Source organism: Pan paniscus, chromosome Y, assembly GCF_029289425.2.
Source record: "Pan paniscus chromosome Y, NHGRI_mPanPan1-v2.0_pri, whole genome shotgun sequence".
Classification (NCBI taxonomy): domain Eukaryota; kingdom Metazoa; phylum Chordata; class Mammalia; order Primates; family Hominidae; genus Pan; species Pan paniscus.
The window spans coordinates 18,156,075-18,173,804 of NC_073273.2; the positions used below are offsets into that span (position 1 = coordinate 18,156,075).

General features: G+C 37.4%; 1 long non-coding RNA gene and 1 pseudogene across 1 annotated transcript in view; one reads left to right on the forward strand and one right to left on the reverse strand.

Moving 5' to 3' along the window:
* LOC134729856 (RNA-binding motif protein, Y chromosome, family 1 member B-like) overlaps nt 1-17,730 on the forward strand; it is a 314,139-nt pseudogene that overhangs the window by 239,176 nt on the left and 57,233 nt on the right.
* The window catches only part of LOC134729869 (uncharacterized), a 32,570-nt gene continuing 16,576 nt past the window's right edge, over nt 1,737-17,730 (reverse strand). Inside the window, exon 3 of the long non-coding RNA XR_010111371.1 lies at nt 1,737-4,124. This is a non-coding gene — a long non-coding RNA (uncharacterized LOC134729869). The remainder of the gene's footprint in view (nt 4,125-17,730) is intronic.

Sequence of the window (17,730 nt, forward strand, 5' to 3'; positions counted from 1 at the left end):
ATATATTTTATTTAAATCTCCAAAAATAGCACCCAAATCCTTTAGAGAAGACAACTGCAGAAAATGGCATTAGAAGAGCCAGTCTGGGATTATGGTCACTACATGGAAAACGGAAACACACGCAGTGTTTCCTGCAGGCCGTGGAATCACTGCTGAAACGTATCCCCTGCTGAGAAGGACAGGGAAACAAACTGGCTTCTCTCATGTTCTTGTTCTCTAATCTCTGCAGTGTCACCCCTTGACTGAACTGAAACAGGAAGTAATTTTTATGGGAGCCTAGGAACCATGCCTCACAGGGGCCAGGCCTCTCTATTACAGAACAGTGCCAGGAGAGGTGATTGACCTCTGTGGTATCTGTGGGCATATAAACCCAGGAGCACACACAAAGGAAGATCAGAGAAAAATATACTATCAAAGGGTCAAGAGAGGAGCAGTCTGAGGAATGACTCATGCATGATATTTGTGAAAAGACCAAAAAGTAAAACGGAGCTTATGAGGTAGTAAACTAAGAAGAACATAGAGAAAAACAGGCAAAATCGTAAAGTCAAGGGTATTTACCTTTCCTTTTAGGATTTTTAAAATCCCTTCCAGAACGCTTTTCCCAATATCTTTTATTCATTGATTCATTCAAGAAATATTTATGGTCTAAGAATTGGGCAGATGGCATCATATGCACTGTTAGTACTTCTATCATTGACAGAAAGAATGTTTCTTTTCTCCCACAATGTTTTTCTCCTAAACATTCTTCTTGCAAATTGGTATTCTTACAGATCCTGTTCTTTGTTCCTGCCCTAAGAAGCTTCCCCACACCTGTCTTAACCCAGTTAAGAACTTCTTTCCGCTCCAACTAAGTTATTAAGTTTTACACGTTGTAACACTTGCACAGTACATTGCAATTATTGTTCTTCTCTTCATTCTCCAATTAAGCTATGAATGTTTTGAAGGAAAAGGCTATAAAGACAATGACTTGACATTTGTCAGTAATTATTTCACAAACGATTGTTAGATATTTGTACATAATATTCTAACATATTTATCTTGATTTTTGGAAAACAATATAAGCCATTTTCTCTGCCCATTCCCCATGAACTGCTCAATTTTAAACAATGTCTATGCTCTTGGAGCAATTATACAAACTTTCAAAAAACACCTGAAAGTGTTTTTGTTTTGCTTTGTTTTGTTGTATTATTTTTTAGAGACAAATTCTTGCCTGGTGAAGTGCAGTGTGCCTTGACTGCTCACTGCAACCTTGAACTTCTGAGTAACTAGAAAAGATGCGTGTCATGATGCCCTGTTTAATTAATTAATTACTTTTGTAGAGTTAGGTCTTGCTAGGTTACCTGTGCAGGTCTCCAACTCTCAGCCTGAAGCAGTCCTCCCTTCTCAGCCTCTCAATTATTGGGATTCCAGGCATGAACCACTGGACTTCAAAGAGGAAATTTTAGATTTTAGAATATTGTAATATGTTATACTTAATTTTTTTTCAAGTTTGCTGTTGCAGTGGCACTTGAGAATAATTATTTCTTATGGTGAAAGTGTGATTTCTTGTATCTAGTCATCTACTTTTAAAATCTTTATTCTGTTTACTTAAACCCTAATAACTGGTAGTCAGCTCAGCTGAAAACGGATTCCATGGGTGTTTTGTGTTGAGGTTATTAAGACAAGTGTAGAGAGATATTAAAGGCAAAAGACATTTACTTTGTATATAAAACACTTATCTTTTTATTATGGCCATATATTTGAATAATTATAATAGGCATTTGATATGAGAAGGATTATGTATTGCTTAGTATATCTCAGGTGTTGTCTAGGCAAATGTATATTTCTTGAGTCATATTATCCCATTGTAGAGTATTGTGAGCTAAGTACAGTTACCTTCCCACTTTACAGATACACTGAAAGTTATCTAGGCATTCACAGTTCATAGGAAGATTAAAACAAGCTGATAGAAATATCAGTTATACAACAGAGTAAGAACTCATTTTTTTCTTGCAAATAGTGAAACATTTGTTTGTTTTAAATAAAAGAGGTACTGGGGAGAATGAAAATGGTAATATTACACACCACTTAAGTTGCCTCCCTAGAGGCACAAATATACACTTGAGCACATGATTGGGATGTCATGTTGCCAGTATTGTTTAGATTTCTCTGCTTTGAAACATTTATGCTAAGGCTTCATCCTTGCAGATAGGGCATCATATATGGTATGGGTAGTTTTTAAAAATACCTTGAAATGCATATTTTAATAACCAATTTTCCAACTTTGTTTTAATCAGGGGTCGATGATATGTGGCACTCCTAGTAAGTAAATGAATGTTTGAAGTGCTGTGAGTTATTTTAGCAATTGCTCAGTTTACCATTTAAGTTATCAAAGATCTTTACTTGTGCAATATCATAAAAATGTGGGACATTAAAAATTAATAACAGAATTTATGTAACTAAAAGCTGCCATCTAATATGATATTTTTCAGTAAGATGACAGCAGCAATTACGCTGAAAAATAGTCATTCCCATAGTTTGAGCCATTATAGCAATTTCCACCTGGGGATTTCACAGTCAGATTCCAGTTCTGGACAACAGTGACTAACGTAACGGTTATTAATGAGAAGAGATTTTGAGACGTGTAGCCGTGTTTAGATGTCAGTGCCTTGAAGTGATGGATTTGGCATATTAGTAAGAAAGACTGCTTTGGACTGGATAATAAGAAACATATTGAATTGTCTTTCTTGTCCTCTATAGCATGAAAAGTCAGTCAGAGATACAGAAACCATGGAACATTTCACAGCATGGCCTACATTTCACTTCACTTTTATCCTTTTAACCATGCACAAAGTTTATTAAATATGCAAAGTAGGAATGCTATAGGAAGAAAGAGCAGTCGTCAGAGGTCACAATCCACAGCAAGGTGACAGTCTCTTGTGGATCGCACCCTAAGTGCTAATTAGAGTGAGAATCTACTTTCAGGTTGCCAGCATGGAACAAGGAAAATGAAGCTATCAGCAGTTAACATTATTGTATTAATTGAAATGAATGCTGACAGAGATTTTGTTGGCTTTACAACAAATTGAATATGGATAATGTAACCGCTTATCAAATTCCACGCATATAAAATTGTGGATTAATTAAAAAATCATACAACCCATATATTTTGGGTATCTCATATAAATTTCTATGTACATGTGCAAACTTGCAGTGTGCAAATATGTGTCTACATCTAAACATGTACAACTGCATTGACCAACAGTTAGAAAGTTAGAAATTATTCTCCCATTTTACCATTTCCTTTCCTTGAAGTTTGTCACAAATATAATTTTTCCATCTGTTCGAAGCCTACTCTCTGGAGGCGTGTAATTTATGGATACAGTAAAGCCATAAAATAATACAGGGTTTGTATCAGACAAAACAATAACACTCGTGTTATAAAAGATCCATTGTGAGAAGAAAGTTATACTTCACATTACTACAAATACAGAAGTATGCTTTCATCAAAAGCTGAAATCAGTCAATATAATTTGTTTTTAATGTTTTACTTAAAATAATTTTAAAAGGATTACTCAAGTAGACAAACAGTATTGGTAATAAATAATGTTGAAGAATTCCCTTTAATTTGTTGATTAAACTGTAAGTAAAACACTAAAAAGTACTATGTAATGTAGTTTAATGAAGATTCTTTATGGTTTTCATAAAATAAATAGTCTCAATGGAATATTTTAAGATTGAGAAAGTTCCATATATCATTGTATTGTACTTTCACTTTATTATTTGCTTGCATGTCATAACTGATGGAAATAAAAATATTTATGTTTACACATATGCAAAAAGTGGATTTTTGTCTATGTTTTCTAGTGAGACAAAGTTACCAATAATTTCATCTGTATGGGAAAATTTTTACAAGCCCAAAGTTCTTAACTTTCTTTTCTTTTGACGTTTCATATTTCAGCCTAGGTATGAGATGGAATTGACTGTGGTCATTCTTTGATTTCACTGTGATTACTGAGTTTCTGATACAGTGTTAGGAATGTATAGACTTTAAAGCTTGCTTTCTTCTTCTTCTTCTTCGTCTCCCTTTGGACCTGTATATGTGATTTCTGCAGTAATGTGCATCGTTATCTGACATACAGTTGCTGAAAGATACAAGCATAAATATAATTCTTAGTTTCAGTGAATCTTTAGGAACAGACAAGTAAAACTGAAAGATAATTATGGTATGAATGTTAGTAAACTGTTTATCACAGAGGTACAATAAGGGTGAAAATAAATTTAAAAATACATGCCTCATCCAACACATGAGGTAGTAAAAATGAAAAATTTAATTTGACATAAAGAGCCATTTCAAAGTTATGGTTATTTCTGGTGAGAGCTAGTAGCTCAGAAACCATGAGGAAGTCCTGCAAAGCCACATGATGGATTTGCAGGTCAGGATGGGAAGCCTGGGTCTTGGGGAGGGTTCCAAGGTCCTGGTCAGGTTGAGGTCCTCCTGGGGCTCGGGGACGTCTCAGTGGGAGAGCTGGGAAGGGGAAATGCATGCTTCACCCCAGCTAGCAGGCCACCTCAGCCCACCTAGATGAAACTGTCCCTTGACTATCCTCTTTCTCCTTCTTGGACAGGCAGGTGGAGGAACTCAGCCATCCTGAGTACTGGTGGAAGGATGAAGTTTGCCTTTCATCGCAACATTTACTTCCACAATGAAGTGATCCTTAAGGAGTACTGCATTGGAATTCTTAATAAGGAGTGCCTCCCCGCATGGTAGAGGGTGTGGTATGTGGGAAGCTAGGTCTGGCATGAGCCTTCCCAACTCCTCTCGCTCCAGGATAGAGGGTGACTGGCTCCACTGTGTCCAGTGGTTCTAGGGTCATGCAGGTGAAGGCCCCAGTTTCAGGCAGGACACACCTAACTGAGTTTCTTCAGCTGGTTGGCTGATGGTGACTGCCCAGGGTATGACGGGTTGCTGAGGTGGGGTGGTGGTGGGGCATCATGGGAAGGGACCTTGTTGGTCATTGCTTGGCGTTGGAGGAATTGGCTTTGAACCAGAACCTGACCTGTCATGACCACTTTGCCCAGTTCCCCAGATCATCAGCCAGGGCCCGTGGCTCAGTCTCATGCAGCACTACCCAAGGGAGTTAGGCCCTCAGAGAGGGAACAGAGAGGAGGCTGGGGAGCAGCCCAGGGCTGGGGGATGAGAGGCCTGTGGGTCCTGGAGCTAGGACACACATAGCGAAGCCAAGGCTCAGGGAGGAGACTGTGGTAAGCAAACTCAGACCATGCATGGGCTGGGGGAGAAAGGCCCGTCAGGGAACTGTAGTACCCACATTTCAGGATTGGGGAACCCTAAGCCCCTCAAGAGGCATAAGTAACTAAGATCAGTGGGTGAGAAGCCAGGCTCAAGGGATAGCTGCCTCACCATCCCTTGCTAGCTTCCTTCTCTGCCCTGAGGCCTGCTACCACCTGAGGCTCAGTTTGGACTCAACCAGGGTGCTCTCACCCTCCACACAGGTGCCCACCTGAGGCCCGTCTAGGTCTACATCCTCCCAGAATGGCTCTCCCAGGCCTGTCAAGTTCCATTTCCATGACTCCAGCCTCCCCAGATGTGCTTTCTCCCTTCTGCCATCCTCATTCTCCCAGCCCCTGCCCACCCCTAGAAAAGACAGGCCACCACACAGGGAATCTGGAGGACCACACGGGGCTCACAGGGCCGAAAATGTGAAGAGATGGCAAAATGGAAGGGGACCTTCTGTGTGTGTCCAGGAAGGCAATCTGGCTGGATATTAAGGCCCACCTCACTATTGGTGATGACACCCAGCGTTTCTTGGCCCTGAGCATGTGCACACAAACACACACATTGTCCATGGCATTGACGTCAATACTACCTAACTGATCCTCAGATTCTATACAACCCCTATAAAAATATCAGTGACCCATTCTTCATAGAAAAACAATCTGAGAATCCTAAATTTGCTATGAAATGGCAGAAGATCCTGAAGACTCAGAGCAATCCAGTACAAAGTTCAAAGCTGGAGGCATCATAGTACCTAACTTCACAATATACTACAAAGTTTTATGTATCGAAATAGAACAGCACTGGCAGAAAAGCAGAGACATGAGCTAATGAAAAGCAACAGGGGACCAGGACTAAGTCACTGCATTTACAGCACATGACCTTTTCCCAAAAAAGCAAGAACGCCCAATGCAAAATTAAGTATCTTCTATAAACTAGGTTGGGGAAAACCTGAATATCCACATAAAGGATTTTACAAGTAGATTATTTCTCACCAAACTCCATTGTCAGACCTGCGATGATAAAAGTACCAGAAGAAATCACAAGGAGGAAGTTGCATGACATCCATGTGGGCAATGAGGGTCTCAAAGTGACTGCAAGAGCACAGTAAACACCATCAAAAATAGAGAATGGAGTTATATGAAACTAAAGTGCTTCGGCACACCAAAGGAAACTAAACAGAGGGAAGGAACATCCTACAGGATGGGAGAAATTATTGGATTACCATACGTCCGTTAGTGGGTGAATATTTACAATACATAAGGAACTCCAACAACTCAATAGCATGAAAACAAATGGGCTAAGGAGGTGAATACTCGTTTGTGAAACTAAGACAAACAATTTCGCAAAAGACACACTAAAAAGCACTCATCATCCCTAATCCATCAGAAAAATCAAACCACAATGAGATTTCATCTCACTTCAGTCAGAATGCTTATTATCCAAAAGACAAAAACAAAAACAAAAAACAAACAAACAAAAAAACAAAACTCATTTCTGCTAAGGATGCAGAGAAAAGGAAATCATTGCACACTTTTAATGAGAATGTAAATTAGTGCAGGCATTACAAGAAGTTTTATGGATTTTATTAAGTATAGAATCGCTGGGCGTGGTGGCTCACGCCTGTAATCCCAGCACTTTGGGAGGCCGAGGGGGGTGGATCACGAGGTCAGGAGGTAGAGACCATCCTGGCTAACACGGTGAAACCCCGTCTCTACTAAAAATACAAAAAATTAGCCGGGCGTGGTGACGGGCGCCTGTAGTCCCAGTTGCTCGGGAGGCTGAGGCAGGAGAAAGGCATGAACCTGGGAGGCGGAGCTTGCAGTGCGCCAAGATCGCGCCACTGCACTCTAGCCGGGGCGACAGAGCGAGACTCCATCTCAAGAATAAAAATGAAAAAAGAGTCTCCAGAAATCTACGAGTAGAACCACCCACCATATGATCCAGCAAATCAGAATACCGGGGCACACGCAGAGGTACACAAATCAGTTTGCTGAAGCGGTGCGTGCACCCATGCAATTATTGCTGCACTCTTCACAGTTTCGCTATGGCCAAGATACGGAAGCAACTTGAGTGTCCCTCAATTGATGAGTGGATAAAAAAATAGGGCACATAAACACAATGGAAAAATGCGCTGCATTGTCAAAGAAGGAAATCCTGCCAGTTGTGACAATGTGTGTGAATCTGGTGAATGTGTGCATGCCATTTTGTTAAATGACATAAGCCAGTTATCAGAAAGGCAAATAGCCCACTACCTCGTTCCTATATGAAATCTAAAAGCAGATCTCACAGAAGTAGCGACTCCAATGGTTGGGGTGGTGTTTAGTGAAGAGGGTATACTGAGGAGATGTTGGATCAAGAACACATATTTCTAGTTAGAAAGGAGGAATTGGTTAAAAACCTTTTCTGCAGCATGCTGACTTTAACTAGGGATAACACATTCTTTCTCTAATAAATGTAAGATGGGGCATATCACGTTTTATCACCTCAAAACGACAAGTGTGTGAGGTCATGCATGTGTTGATTACTTTCCACTATTTAAACTAGGAACATTTAATTTCATTATGCTATGCACTTGAGAAACTCCGCTGGTACACTTTTGATTTAGGTTAAAAAAGAAAGTTTTCATTACCGTTATCCCCCTTCAGTCACAGAATGCTTCAAGTAGAATGTTCCAGATGTCTTAAACTTTAGTATCAACCACATGTAATTACATCCTTTCACCTGTACTATTCCTCTAAAAAAATAAACGTTTTATGGTGATGCAGATAATTTTGTAGTCCTTCTAAAGACTTCTGAAACATTTTAAGCTTGTAAATTTTTAAAGAGAAAGAGCCTAATTAGAAAACTTGTGCAGCTTGCAAGGGAGATGTAATATATGCCTAATTTTGTTTCCATTTGTGTTCAAAGAAACAAAGAAAAATGTTCAACAAACAACACAATTTACTCTCGTATTGTATTTGCTTTTAAGCATGTATAGCTGAGCAATAACATCAGGCATTTTGCATTACATGTAACAATGTATTCTGAAAATTTTAATATAGATATTACATCTAAACAGATAGTTTTCAAATAGCATTAACAAGTACGAAATTACTTGAAAACCATTCCTTTTCCTTTGAATTCCTCAAAAACTTCATGGAGGAAGTTATTATCTACTTCTCTCCACAAAACCAACATGTTTCTTTCAGTAATATACAGGTAACAATGCAGAAATAACATTTCAATTTTCAATTTGCAAACAAGGTTTGGTATGCAATAACCATTATTTTGGATACTTGCTTTAATATCTGCTTCAGTCTCCTTTTTCAGGTTGACTTTCCCCACTATCTCCTATAGATGCCACTTAACTTGACCTACGATATGCTACATGAGGAGCAGGGTGCACCCTATCCAGAGAAGGTGTATTCCTTCAGTCTTTTCTGCCAAAGTGCTCATGACCACACGAATAAAAATCACTGCAACTGCTTGAGTAACTCTCCCGACTTCTGCCATATCTATCTCGAGTATTGTTATAATCGTGATAGCTGCTTCCACCATAAGACATCCCAGGTCCTTGTGCAGGTGGTGCACCATGAGAGGTCCCAGCAGAGTTGATAAAATAATATGTTGGGCTACATTTAAACATTTTTACTGCTATCACTAAAGCATGAACTAATTAAAGTACTATTTGGAAATATCTGCTTTCCTCTGCCTTTGTTGACAGGATAATAATTAAGCCTGCAATAGTAGAAGGTTTTATTTAAAATAAGTGTAAGAGTAGTATTTTGAAGCTTGACAAGTTTAATTCTAAGGTAAATGTTGAGTCACATTTTCTGAACATGAACTGAAGTTCTCACTTTCATATCGTTCCCTATATTTTATACTGTTAAGAATACTCATTATTGAAGCACGTTATATTTGTTCTTTATAATTTTCCTTAGAATTTCGTGTAAATAATGATCTGATCTATTAAATGTAATTCTATAATTTACAAATCCATCCTGGACCATTACCATATCTCTGAAATGCATCTCTGTAAGAACTTCCACTTACTCATTGAGAAAGATCTCTACCACAGGCCTCAGAGTAGCCACCACGATCACTAAATTGAAAAAAAAAATAATAAAAAAGTGTTCTTAATGGCAGAAAGAACAATTTAAGAAATCAATTTAATAAATCCAGATAACATTATAGTACTTATATCCTGTAGAGGAATGTTCATCCTGACTAGAATGACCATAATCACAGTATGCATAGCCTCTAGGTGGTGGAGCATAATCCCTAGCTTCTCAGGAACTTGGATGATGTCTGTGTGCATGAGTTTAAGCAACAAATTTTAAATTTTTAAATTCTAGTATCCAAAAATATATCTAAATAACAACTTAAACACAATTAAATTGCCAAACATCTAAATAGCTATTTCTCCAATAAAATAGGCAAATGCCCAGAAAGCACATGGAACAGATACTCATAATCAGTGATTCAGAAAATGTATTTCGAATCCACAACGAGATACCATACTTCACACACACACACACACACACACACACACACACACACACACACTGGAATGGCAGTAAAAGCAGGAAATACCAAGTGTTTGAGGGGATGTAGATAAACTGGAACCCTGATACAATACTTGTTGGAATGGAAAATGATGCAACTTCTATGGAGAAATGTGGTGGTTCCTCAAGAAAACAAACATAATTATCATAGAACCAAGCAATTCCACTTATATACATACCCAGAATCGAATAAGTGTACTCAAACAAATATTGGTGCATAGAAACACTGTGGTGGAAACACCCCAAATAAAATAATGGGTTAACAGTTTGTGGAAGGAGTGAAGTGCTGCAATGTAAATGAACCTTCGAAACATCATGCAAAGGGAAAAGAGACAGATGCAAAAAGTCATGTAGTGTTTGAGCCCATTAACATTAAGTACCCACAACAGATAAATTCAGAGGTGGAACACTGACTGGTGTTTGCTAGCAGCTGAGGGAAGGGAGAAAATGGAAGGAACTGCTTAACTGGTAGTTGGAGTTTTAGCTTGGAATCATGAAAATGTTTCGGAACTCGATGGAGGTAGTTGTTGCATGACACAGAATGTATTAAACACCACTTAACTCTTTACCTTATAATGTGTACTTTTGTTATGTGAATTTCATCAGCACAACAAAAAAAATCAACTATTTAATTTCATTTTTCCTTTAACTCTCCTTAATTGCATAACCATCATCTCTTGGTGACATATGGTCATTTATCCAGGAAGCGATTGTCACTCTGCATGGAGGACCTCCATAATTCTCTCTTCCACGTGATATGGGATATTTAACACTCATGTGATGGAACATTATGTAAAGAACACCAGATCTGAAACACTATTTTCTCTTCTCTCAAACAACTTTTTAAAATTATTGCTTCTATGACTCCATTCTTTGTTTCCTAAATTACTAGCCAATCATGACACTGTGAATATTTCTTATGGCTTTGGATAATCCCATGGCTCCCGCAAGGCCAGTTCTTCTAATGAAGCTGAAGGCTAACACTAATTCTCAGGTAAAGTTCATTTGCAATGTTAATAACAACTTAGTTATTATTTTCCTCTTCATATGAATGACTGATGACTACTAATGACAGAGGGAAAACATGTAAAACCATCAAACTTTTCACTGATTTTAAAGTTTACATAAATTGTCCTTTCTCAGCTGAAGAAGGTAAATTTTCCCATGTTGTTAAATTCATCTCACACACACAAATACTGCTACCTTTGAATGACTACATGCTAAATTTTTACATAAAAGTTCTCCTTTATCTCTAAGTGGCTGGCTCTATATTGACTCTAAGTGGCTCTATCTCTAAGTGGCTGTCTAATGTTGACAAATTAAAATGTATTAGTGAAGATTTTCTAATGATGGCCAACATTTACTTTTATTTCAATAACCAGTAACGTTAAAGGGGTCATTACAACATTGTTGCTATTTCAAAATAGAGAAGGTTCTTCTTTAATATCCTCTTCACTAGCTATTCCTTAAATGTCAGTCTTTCACGTATGATATGTTCACGAGCGAATTTTCCAATGAAATATGTTGGCTTTTGTGTCCTGAAGTCAATAAATACCTAGCTTCACTGACAGTCTACATATGAAATGTAAAATTGAAAATGTCGGTTTTCAATTTCCTCCATATTAGGATGGAGGACTAAGTAAGAATTTTAATTTGTTCTGCTTAAACTTCTTTGCTAAGAACTTTTATTTATTGTCTTGCTTTCTTCTGTTTAGTCTGCGATCTTAAAATTATCCTTCTGAAAAATACTGCTTCTATTAAATCCTACTGCTCACCTCGTGTTGCTTAGTTCTGAGTACTCTCCTCAAATAATTTCAAATTTTACACTAAGGATCTTCTGTTAATGTTTAAACCTCCCGGTACAATCTTAATTATTGATTTACATCCCCTTATATTTCACAACACCGTCCTTCTGCGATGCTCACTTAAGAATATTGAACTCCTTCATGTCTACCTTTCAAGCCTTGAATTTATTTTTAAATTATATTTAAGCCCAGTGACTCCTTTTCTGCTAAATGCTCTTGTAGTTCTTTTGAATCTTCATATAAGCAGGAAGAATGCCTTGCACATAAGCTTATTGAGGTCTCAGAAGCTGGATGGCCCAGCTCAGTGGCTGACGCTGTGAGCCAGTGTAGAAGGCTGAGGCAGCTGGACTGCTCAAGCCCCAGGCTTTAATGTCAGTTTTGAAAATGTAGTGAGATCCTCTCTCCACAAAAAAATAGGAAAAATGTTTAGCTAGGTGTAGTGGTGCATGCCGGTAGTTGCAGCATCTCAGGAGGCTGAAACAGGAGAATTGCTTGAGCCCAGGAATTTGAGGCTGTAGTGAGCCATCATCTCACCAACGCACTCTGACCTGGTAAGAACAAGACTCCAACCCAACAAAGAAGCTGAACAAGCAATTTTCAGATTGGAACATCAGGGGACCATTACCATGGCACCTAGGAAATGGAAGAATTCATTAGATGAAGAAGCCTACCATCAAAGAATACTGCTAGGAGCTTTTAGAAAAATAAAGGGGAATCCTCTAGCAAACACAGGATTAAAAGAAACGTTGGCCTCACTCTAATCAATTCCTTGATCTGCAATGAGAAGCTGGAGTATTTCTTCACCATAAACCTGAAACGTACCTAGTGAGAGAGAAACTATACTCAAAGTGATCGATCACCAATTAAGCCAATGTGTATGTCACTTCTATTTTGTTTGATAAACTTAAAGTTAAGCATCCAGGTAAAATGGCTCATTTTTAGTCCTACAAAAACTATGGTCTTTCTATCAGGTAGCATTTACCTTGGCCTCCCATCCAACTATTGCTTCTTGCCACAGCAGAAGGAGCAGATTTTTAGGAGGAGGCCCTCCACTTCTTGAAGAGGGACCACTTTTAACTGGAGTGAGTCCCCTAGAATAACTCATGTTGAGATCAAGAGTGTATCCACCATCATCTGCATTTCAAAGAAACTCTTTTTTTTCTTTTTCTTTTTTTTGAGGTGGGGTCTTGCTCTTTCACCCAGGCTGGGGTGCAGTGGCACGATCTTGGCTCACTGCAAGCTCAGCCTCCCGGTTCATGCCATTCTCCTGCCTCTGCCTCCTGAGTGGCTGGGACTACAGGTGCCCGCCACCACACCTGGCTATTTTTGTGCGTGTGTGTGTTTTTAGTAGAGACAGGGTTTCACTGTGTTAGCCAGGATGGTCTCGATCTCCTGACCTCGTGATCTGCCCTCCTCGGCCTCCCAAAGTGCTGGGATTACAGGCGTGAGCCACTGCGCCCGGCCTCAAACAAACTCCTTAGTTAACTAACATCACTGTTTCTTAAATGGCTAAGTTTTAGTTTTTTATAAAGATTTTCTACATATTATAATCTTACAAATTCACATTTGTCTAAACTAATAAAATTAACATTTTTATATGAAATTAGTACAATTCAAGCAAGAAAACTCCATTTAGAAAATCTAGAAAGAAACTCAAGAATCATAATATTTTCTATGAGAGAGATGTGGGAAAAGTAGGGAGTGAACAAGGAGCAGATATTGATCAGTAAAATATCTAAGTATACTATACATAAAAATATTAAAAGAAAAATGATAAATGACTTTATATCATTCTGTTATGAGGAAAAATTTTCAAAGCATATGATAAAGATAAACTAAATTCTATTCAAAGAAACTCAAATATTTACAATATCAAAAAGTGACACATCAGGAAAATACCTTACCTCTAAAATTTGTTAACAGAATATAGAATTCTTACAATTCCCTTATAAAACACTAATTTTCAGATTAGACTGTTAAATTTTAATAATCTTTAAGAATTGCATATTACATAATATAAAAATATTTTTCATATATCTACAAAAAATATAGACATATGCCAATTGCCAGGTGGCGTTACAGGTTAGAATACACACATTCTCTTACATGACAGAATATTATTGAACCTCACCCTCAAGATCAATGGAGACAAAATAATCATGAAACTATGCATCTTAAAATGGAGCAAACACTGCAATTTCAGCTTCAAAAGAACATCTCCAGTTAATTACACATCTGGTTATTAAAACCCAAAAATAAATGATAGATTTTTGAAGGTTGGTTAATAGACAATACAAGTTAACTGATATATTTATTTATTTATTTATTTATTTATTTATTTATTTATTTGTTATTGAGATGGACTCTTGCCCTATTACCCCAGGCTACAGTGCAATCATGTGATCTCACCTCACTGCAGCTTCCACCTCCCAGATTCCAGTGATTCTCCTGCCTCAGCCAAGTAGCTGGGATTACAGGTGCAAGCTACCATGCCAGGCTAATTTTTTATACCTTTAGGAGAGACAGGGTTTCACCATGTTTGTCTGGAACTCCTGACCTTGTGGTCCCCCCATCCCATACTTCCCAAGTTCTGAGATGACAGGCATGAGCCATCTCACCCAGCCCATCCAATCATTTTGTTTTGTTTTGTTTTGTTTACAAATATATGGTTAGTTTTTCTTTTTTACGTAAAAATCGACCCCTCATTTCTATGGTGTAAATCACTCATAAATATCATTTTCAGTGACTCATCCTTCAGCAAAGAAAGATACATATATATCTGTGAAGCCGTGGTTATTAGACCTTTCCAGAGTCACTGACTGTTTTCAGAAATTAAAGTTCTACGTTTCTTAAATTGAAAATGCTTTATGGCAGACCAATGTACAAACTCTCTATCAAAATTACAACGCAATAGATTTGCATAGATGTTAGCACATGTATACACAAAAAAACAAATATTGCAAAATCAATCTTAAATACTGAGTTACTTTTTTCCTGTTGGAAAATTTTAAATATTCCATCCTATTTTGATGTTACAACTGATATGAAGTTCTGGGCCCCAAAGTTGAAAACTCTAAAGTATAATGAATATAAATGAGTTCTGCAGAAAACTTGTTGAGTGCAGGCAATCAGCATTCATAAACACAACTCAGTTTCAAATTTTTGTTATTTCAGTGCAAAGTTATTACAACTTTAAAATGAATTTTAGATATTAGTTCAATCATTCTGATAATACACCTTTAGTACTTAGAAATAATTGTATCTGTAAGTTAATTTTCTGTTCATAAAGGAAATAGATAAAATTGAGAAAATTTGATATCGTCAAACTTACTTTCTTTCAGTCCTGTGGTTCCATTTTTATATTTTAAAACATTACCGAAGTGTCCTTCCTATGAGAGAAGCCACCCTCTTGTTCCTCCACTACTTCGTCTTCCAGATCTCAGACTTCCTGCAGGTATCCTGTTTTTTGAAGAAGGTGGTGGTCTCCGCCTACCACAACTTTGAAAAGGTGGTTTCCTGGCTTGTTCTAGTTTTATTGCTTTTCCGTGCAAAGACTAAAAGTATTAAGGGTACTATCAATAACACTGGCACATTTAACCTAAGCACATTTTACAAACATTTTTTACATCAACTATAGTTCATAGTTAATTAGGTGATGCAAAGATGTTGGAAAAAGTGTTTTTGGAGTCACATGCCTTTAAAATGCCTTACTTGAGCAAAGGCTAAACCCTTGGGGAAGTAATCTAGGCAGACATTTGGAGGAAGAGAATTCCAGGCAGACAAAATAACCATTGAAATAATTCGGAGACTAGAATTAAGCAAGTAGTCATACTCCCAACATGTGGCAAGATGAACAAAGGAAAACACTTAAGTGAGATCAAAGACAAATCCTTTTGTTTATTCTGAGTATAATTCTGACTACTTGGAGAACAAACTGTAAGCTGCAAGTGAGTATCAGATTCAAGCAGAGAAACTAAACAAATGATGATGCTTCAACAAATGTAATGGCAGAGGAGGTGATACATGCAGTCGTTTCATGTGACTGTATAAGTTGTGCTTTGCGTAAAGTTACTTGGCTGAGGGCATAAGTAATATGCAGATAATGATGTTGAGTATGTAGGTGATTTTTTATTGTTTTGAACTTTCTTCTAAATTCCCTCTGGTATTTGATTTCACTTTTTAAACCAGTGTTACAATTATTTATACCTAAATGTTACATGGAACTCATGTAGTATGTACCATGTAAAATTTATTACTGTCAATCAAGTAATATGAAATTTACATGTGATAGAAATGTATAATTTATACTTTTAAGTTAATATCTTATAATTTAATATATATAAACCATATAAGCTATATAACTAACTTATAAATCTAAGTATTCCTAAACATACATAATATATGTATCTGTATATGTCATAACTAACATATATGTATTGCATATAGATGAAATGTATGCATTATATATTTTAATACAGATATACTATATGTCTATATGTATTTCCTTTTTTATATACTTTAAGTTCAGGGGTACATGTGCAGATGTGCAGTTTTGTTACATAGGTATACACGTGCCATGGTGGTTTGCTGCACCCATCAACCCATCATATACATTAGGTATTTCTCCTAATGCTATCCCTCCCCTAGCCCTCCAGCCCACTAAAGGCCCAGTGTGTGATGTTGCCTTTCCTGTGTCCATGTGTTCTCATTTTTTAACTCCAGCTTATAAGAGAGAACATGCAGTGTTTGGCTTTCTGTTCTTGTGTTAGTTTGCTGAGAATGATGCTTTCCAGCTTTACCCATGTCCCTGCAAAGGATATGAACTCATACTTTTTTATGGCTGCTTACTATTCCATTGTGTATATGTGCCACATTTTCTTTATCCACGCTATCACTGATGGACATTTGGGTTGGTTCCAAGTCTTTGCTATTGTGAACAATGCCTCAATAAACATAAGTGTGAATGTGTCTTTATAGTAGAATGATTGACAATCCTTTGGATATACAACCCATAATGGGAATGCTGGGTCAGATGGTATTTCTAGTTTTAGATCCTTGAGGAATAACCTGTCTGTACTCCACAATGGTCGAACTAATTTACACTCCCATCAACAGTGTAAAAGCATTCTTTTTCTCCACATCCTCTCCAGCATGTGTTGTTTCCTGACTTTTTAATGATCACCATTCTAACTGGCCTGAGATGGTATCTCATTATGGTTTTGATTTGCATTTCTCTAATGACCATTGATGATGAGCTTTTTTTCATATTTTTGTCAGCTGCATAAATGTCTTCTTTTGAGAAGTGTCTGTTCATACCCTTCACCCACTTTATGATGGGTTGGTTTTTTTTATTGTAAATTTGCTTAAGTTCTTTGTAGATTGTGGATATTGGTCCTTTGTCAGATGGATAGAGTGCAAAAATTTTCTCCTATTCTATAGGTTGCCTGTTCACTCTAATGATAATTTCCTTTGCTGTCAGAAGCTCTTTAGTTTACTTAGATTCCATTTGTCAATTTTGCTTTTGTTGCCATTGCTTTTGGTGCTTTAGACATGAGGTGTTTGCTCATGCCTATGTCCTAAATGGTATTGCCTAGGTTTATCTTCTAGGCCTTTTTTGGTTTTAGGTCTTACATTTAAGTCTTTAATCCATCTTGAGCTTATTTTTGTATAAGGTGTAAGGAAAGGGTGTAGTTTCAGTTTTGTGCATATGGCTAGCCAGTTTTCCCAACAACATTTATTAAACAGGGAATCCTTTGCCCATTGCTTGTTTTTGTCAGGTTTTTCAAGGATCATATGGTTGTACCAGTGTGGTGTTACTTCTGAGGCTTCTGTTCTGTCTCACTGGTCTATATCTCTGTTTTGATACCAGTACCATGCTATTTTGGTTACCGTAGCCTTGTATTATAATTTGAATTCAGGTAGCTTGATGCCTCCAGCATTGTTCTTTTTGCTTAGGATTGTCTTGGCTATGCGGGCTCTTTTTGGCTCCATATGAAGTTTAAAATACTTTTGAACAATTCTGTGAAGAAATTCAATGGTAGCTTGATGGGAATAGCATTGAATCTATAAATTACTTTGGGCAGTATGGCCATTTTCATGATAT